The sequence below is a fragment of the Gouania willdenowi genome, chromosome 6, assembly GCF_900634775.1.
Source record: "Gouania willdenowi chromosome 6, fGouWil2.1, whole genome shotgun sequence".
NCBI classification, from domain to species: Eukaryota; Metazoa; Chordata; class Actinopteri; order Blenniiformes; family Gobiesocidae; genus Gouania; species Gouania willdenowi.
The window spans coordinates 37,072,349-37,078,958 of NC_041049.1; the positions used below are offsets into that span (position 1 = coordinate 37,072,349).

General features: G+C 35.5%; 1 protein-coding gene across 3 annotated transcripts in view; it reads right to left on the bottom strand.

Annotated features, from left to right (window-relative positions):
- Positions 1-5,749, bottom strand: part of sqor (sulfide quinone oxidoreductase) — a 59,614-nt gene extending 53,865 nt beyond the window's left edge. For all 3 annotated transcript variants that reach the window (XM_028448690.1, XM_028448691.1, XM_028448689.1), the window contains exon 1: positions 5,535-5,749. The gene's annotated coding sequence lies outside the window, so the exon portion shown is untranslated. The remainder of the gene's footprint in view (positions 1-5,534) is intronic.
- Between the last annotated feature and the right edge of the window lie 861 nt (positions 5,750-6,610).

The following is a 6,610-nucleotide window of genomic DNA, read 5'->3' on the forward strand; positions in this document are numbered from 1 at the left end:
TCTTACTTTCCACTTCAATTCCTTGGTTTTTTTTGTTGTTTTTTGCTTGGTTGCATTTTTATCATACTTAAAATTTTGCACATTTCAGTTCTGTTTGTTTTTCTGGCATTTACTGTACTAGTACAGTGCCCGTCGAAGTATGCATTCATGTGGGAGCATAAGGAGTATATTTGCGGGTGCAAAATGTGGGTGCAATTTTCCTGGTTTAATTCTATGGGACATGCGCATGACTTCATCATCACTATTATATTATTTTGTTGGGTGTATTTTTCTGTAACATATGTTTTTTGGAGTCATGTGTATTTGTGTATCTTTTTGTTGTGTTTTTGTGCATAAATGTTTGCTGTTTTTTTTATTTTACATTTTTTTGAAATGTATGTTTTTTGGAGTGTAATTCAGGAGTCATTTTTTGTATAAATATTCAGTTTTGTGTATTTTGAGCGATTTTCATAATGTAATGTATGTTTTTTTAAGTCTAGTACAGTGCCCGTCGGAAGTATGTATTCATATAGTGGGTGCTTAAGTAGAGTGGTCAATTATGAGCATAATAACAACATACTCTGTAGCATTATAAAGGGGTATATTTGCAGGTGCACAGTAAAATAGCGTATGCAATTTTCCTGGTTTAATTCTATGAGACATGCGCATGATGAATGTGTTGTTTTTTTTAATTCATTTTTATATTTTTTTCATTTGGTGTATTTTTCTGTAATATATGTTTTTTGGAGTCATTGTATGTGTTTTTGGAGCCTTTTGTATATTTTTGTGCATTTCTGTTGTCGTTTTGTGTACTTCCTGTATAAATATTGTTTAGTTTTTTGTTTTACGTCATTTGCACATTTTTTGTATAATTATTGTTTTTTTGTTGCATTTGTAGTGTGATTCTGGAGTCATTTTGTATCTTTTTTTAGTGTAGTTTTTCACATCTCTGTTGTGTTTTGTGTATTTTTTTATATAAATCATTAGTTTTGTGTATTTTGAGTCATTTTCATATTTTTGTTGTTTGGTGTGTGTGTTGGGGAACCATTCTAAATTCATGCTTACCAGTCCATCCAAGTGTACCTGCCTAACTTTCACTAAACTTATCTATTGTCAGTAGTTAGATGTAGTGGCAGGTGTGACGTGAGTGAAGCTGCAGTAATCAGGTGACCTTCACTATGTAGCAACATGTAAACACTTACATCTGACTCAGAGTGTAACACTACACTCACTATCACCCTATGGACAGGTGTCGTGACACAGACTGTAACCAGACTAAATGGTGGTCCGTTATACACTCACATACCTGCACGCATGTCACGTAGACGATGATCGATAGTGAAGCCCACCTGATCGATGTGTGTGTGTGAGTTTCTCTACCTGGACTCTAATCTCCTCCGTTGGTTCTCACACATACGCCGCGAAGAAATGTTGTGCAGCTTTAATCACAGCAGCCATTGCCGTCAATAACTTCCGGGTGAGCTCTGTCCGGTCTCAATAGCGTACGATCAAACTAACATGAAAATAAACGTTTTGAAACATTATCACCAATACGGAACAGTAAAAAGTATGTTTCCTCAAAAGAGAAGTCCGCGGGAGCGCACTCCCACGCTACGGACGTGTGTCGTAACACAGACTGTAACCAGACTAAATGGTGGTCCGTTATACAACTTCCGGGTGCGGTCCGTCCGGTCTAAATATTGTTAGGTCAAACTAACATGAAAATAAACGTTTCGAAACGTCATCACCAATTAAGGAATAGTAAAAAAAGAAAAGAAAAAGTATGTTTCCGAAAGAGAAGTCCACAGAAGCTCTGCCACGCACCGGAAGTGAGCTGTGCTGTGATAGATAGATATAGATGGTGCGCTAGCGCCCCCTCACACCCTGAGGTCAAAAGTTGAATAGGTTTCATTTCGGGGCCGTCCAGAAATGAAATAAAATTAAAATGAACATTTTGAAATGACCAAATTACTCCAAAATAACAGATACACACACTCGGGGTATTTGGAACCCGTCGACTGAATTACTGCGTCGGGGAGATATTTGCTCCACACACACACACAGACCTTCCTTGAATTATAGTATAGTATAGTATAGATATATTGTGTGTAAAGTTTGCATTTAGTTTAGATAGCTATGTTATTTATTTTATATGTTATTTATTTAATAAAGTATTTCTTTACTGATCCGTCATCCTGGACTTCATTCATCATCATTCTGGGGCCAGGAGGCCCCATAGTCCTTCTTGCCTAGGGCCCCCAGGGGGTCTAGAAACTCCCCTGAATATAATATGTCAGCCCTTTTGTTTGATGTTAATTGTACTTGGAACCAGTTTGATAAATTGGTAACATTAAAAAAAAAAAAAATACCTTGTTTAATGATCTTTTATTCCTTTTTTCCATTTAGGGCGATGATTTTAAGTAGGTGAATTGGTTTGTTTTATTGGTAAATAACTTTAAAATAGTCTAAATGAATTGAATTAAAAAAATCATGATGTGATTGTGATTTTACAAAGAATAAATCGTGATGATTTTTTTCCCCATATTGCCTACCCCTACGTGTGTGTGTGTCTGTGCTAGACATTAATTTAAATTAATTAAAACTCTTATTCAGCTAACTACCAGTGTTATGAACACTGCTAGTACTTGAATTGCACTTGTAGGTTATATCAGCATAAATACATAGTAAATGAAACAAATGCCTTTTCGAATTTAATGTTCATTTTAACTGTTCTTATTTGATTATTTTTGTATGTAATAGTGTATTTCTATGGACATCGAGTCTGCTGATAAGACATTCATTCAATCAAAAATCACTTGATGTTTTAATGTTTTTTAGATGATTTGCTTTTTAATGACCTGCTTTCTGTTGCAGACAAGGAGAGCTGAGGTAAAGGTAGCACTGCCTTGGGCCACAGTGTTTTAGGTGGGAGCCTCCTGCCTCTGTCATCAAGGCATCAAAATCTAAAACAAACACCTACAACATGAGACATGTCCCCAGCTATATGATGGAGAGTTGGTTGAAATGAAATATTGACAAATAAATGTATTTTGTCAAAATTCTTGTTAGTTTTCATTTCTAATTTCTGGTTGATTAAAACTCGCATTAGGAGGCCACAGTGCAGGAAGAGCCGCTGGCATGGAGGTGAGGACATCAGTCTTAAGGTAGAAATCAACGCTAAAACAGGCCAAAGACATGTTAAAAAAGGACACATTCATTTTCGCCGCAGTGCATCATGTCACTAAAGTCTCACTCTTGTCATTTTCTGAAACTTGGCAGCCCTGCCTTACAGTTCATATACAAGTCAACACGTTGCATATTTACTGTTAATTTCACGTTGCTTGTCTTTAAGTTAGACATTACATTTTATTTTCATTATATAATTTATCAGGCTCACTCATGTGGTATCTTACATCTTTTAACCCTTTTTAAAGCAGTGTATATTTGTGGCGCTTGTGATTGGCTGATTTTTCATGTTAATTTACATCGTTTCTTCCGCTGTGGTAGACGTTAAAATCTCAGTTACTAATCTTACAGAACGTGTAACTGTGTTCTATCCTGCTGCTCTATAGGAAGGTAAACTCTCTGTCTCATTTTCCAAGGTATTTACACGAGTTCTTAGTTTTTTTTCACCGGAACGTCTTCATTCATCCATCTCTCTTCTGAGTGGTTTCCGGGTTTGTTGCCGCTGTCAGCACTAATCTCGCGAGAACTGTCACTCAGACCATTTCAGGTAGCAGTTCTCGCGAGGCTCGTGACGTTGTTCAGTTTAGTAAGGCATCTTTTAATTATTATTACATTAAAATACAAGATATTTATGGGAAAATACTAATACGGGACGATGGCGGGAAAGAGGGGTAAAATACAGGCGTTTCCTGACCAAAGCGGGATACTTGACAGGTATAATGTATTCACAATACAGTTACTTTACAAACAAAGAATAATATTACAATGTGGTATTTGATAATGCATTAGGCTTAATTGATATGACAATAAAATCTATTGAGCTAATGATCGCGAAATACAATAAAATAATGAAATTAGACAAGATACAATCATTATGCGTAGTTAATAACAGTGTATGATTAATAACACCAATATTATCGCAGAACAAGTGGTCATCTGGTCCAAGTTTTCACTCAAGACTATAGACTGAAAACTAGATAATTCCTTTACGAATGAGGGATAACACTCACTCACTTCACTAGTCACTATCTGCTATTGAAAATATTACCATGGAACCCCGAATTGCGGAGTGTAGGGCACATACAATTTGGGCAATTTTAATTATACTGTTTTTTTAAACATCAATTGTGTAAGATATTACAAAATATTTCAAGCCATTTATATTTGTTTCATTACATTGTTGATGCTCTTTTTATTCTTACTGTTGAGACAAATGTTCAGAGTGATGTGGTTGCTTTCTTGAGAAAATAAGCTTTTAAATTATGAATAACATGCCATGGTAGCTCATATTAAATTAACTGTTCAGTGCAATATTTCAGTGTTTTAATATTTTTTCATCTGCCTTAAAATTGTCAACTCTTTTTATATCTTCAAATTATATTGTGTTAATTTGTATTTTACAGTTTGATATTCAGTACATTTAAATGCTTTTATATTTGGTAAATTTGTAACTCAAAGCAGTCTCAAAATGGTGTAGGAAGTTATTGTCCTCTTCAAAATGGACATATACTGTTCTTACTTCAACTTCGTACGTTTATTTCCTCTTATATTTACAGTATATTTAAAAATAAATAAATTTTAAAAAAAACGTCCAAAAGGTGTCGCCACATTGTTTTCTTTACGCATCTGGCAGCCGAAGAAGTGGTGGGCGTTCTCGTTTCAGATAGGGGGTGTTCCAGTGAAGAACGGAAACGCCCATTTTTGGACGATATTGCTCCAAGTCCGCACGGAGTTCCCCCGAGTATGTTTGAGCCTTCAGATGACACTTTGTGAAATCATACCCAGTGTTATGAATTAGGTAAAACATTTGGAAAAAGTAGTTTTCAGGTTAATTAAGGTATAGTAACTGAAACTGAATTGCCCCTCGGGGACAAAAAGTTTTCTGAATCTGAATCTAGTTTACTTTTATGATTATAAATAGAAAATACTTGTTTTTCGTTGTGCATACTGCTAACATGTTAAAAGCCCTCTAAAAATAAAAGGCCCACAAACTTTACCGTCAGCTGAAGTTTAATTTTAAGACCATCCTGTCGTGCCCAAAATCTACCACAATGAAAAGCGCCACAGAAACATACAAACTTATATGATAATCGGCAGGTAGCATACCACACCTTCATAGGAGAAGACGGTAAATTATGTCTTTGGAACTAAGTGGTTAAAAAGAGGAGGCAAATACTAAGAATGAAGACAGAAACATGCATCCATTTTCTGACCCGCTTTCTCCTTTTTAGGGGGCTGTTGGTGCCTATCTCCAGCTCTCATTGGGCGTTAAAGACAGAAACATATTATAAACATGTATAGCGATGGCACGCTTGTTATGACAGTGGTCACGACCTGAAAAACACATTCTTCAAAAAATTAAAACCAACCTGTTGACGGTCCGTTGATCAAGATTGACGAGCTGAGACTCCTAGATGTGTCCAACCTGCTACAGTTCCGCACTGTTGAAGGAAGAAATAACGACACTTGGGTGACCCAGTGTGAACCTAATGTTTCCGCCCCCGGTGGGAATCGACGGATTATATATGCCGTTCGATTTTAGAGAAAGTTGCGACAACGGAAGTTCGAGACGCTTGACGGTCACGTGATTCATGTAGACTCAATTTGTTTCCGGAAGTCGTTAGATACGCTGACAATAATAATAATAATAATAATAATAATAATAATAATAATAATAATAATAATAATAATATCCAATATGATTACTTAAACCTCTTACCGTTCAAAAGTGCATCACAAACTTCCTAATCCGCACTAGCTTCTTTGCACTGCAACAGTCAACTGCTCATTTCCGGGAACGAATGTTTTCTTTTTTTTTTTTTTTTTAAATAAATGAAGTTTACAGGCTTACACTTTTCAAAAAACAGTTGCACATTGAGCATGAATTACAAGGAAATAAGAGACAAAAAAAATGAACATTACAATTTGTAACAATTGTATAAGCAAACAGCATTAAGGTGTAATGGGGTCAAAAGACATAGCTATCAGATGATTATAAAGCCATACTGCCTTCTTGGAATTACATAGTTTTAAAGAGTATTAGTTCTTTTAGAAACACAAGTCAAGAACAGGTGTTCTTCAGTTTATATGTTGTTAGTACAAAAAACAGTCATTTTCACCAATTTTAAATTTGAAGTGTAAACAGTCTTTACAGGAATAAATATTTTTCATAGTTTTAAAATGCACTTCTTTAGCTTTAGGTGGAATAAGACTTTTAAGATAACTGCATGTAATATTTTTAACGCTTTGACTGGTGAATCTTTGTACAAAATTTCGTCTTCTAAGAGATGAGGGAAAGTATGCTTTGGTATTAGCACTGTTCTGAGAAACGTGTTGTTATATTTCTTTTCCACAAAGGGGCGGTCCGTATAGAGGGTTGCAACAACGGAAGTCCAAAATGCTTGACCGTCACGTGATTCATGTAAGACTATAAGCTATATTCTGA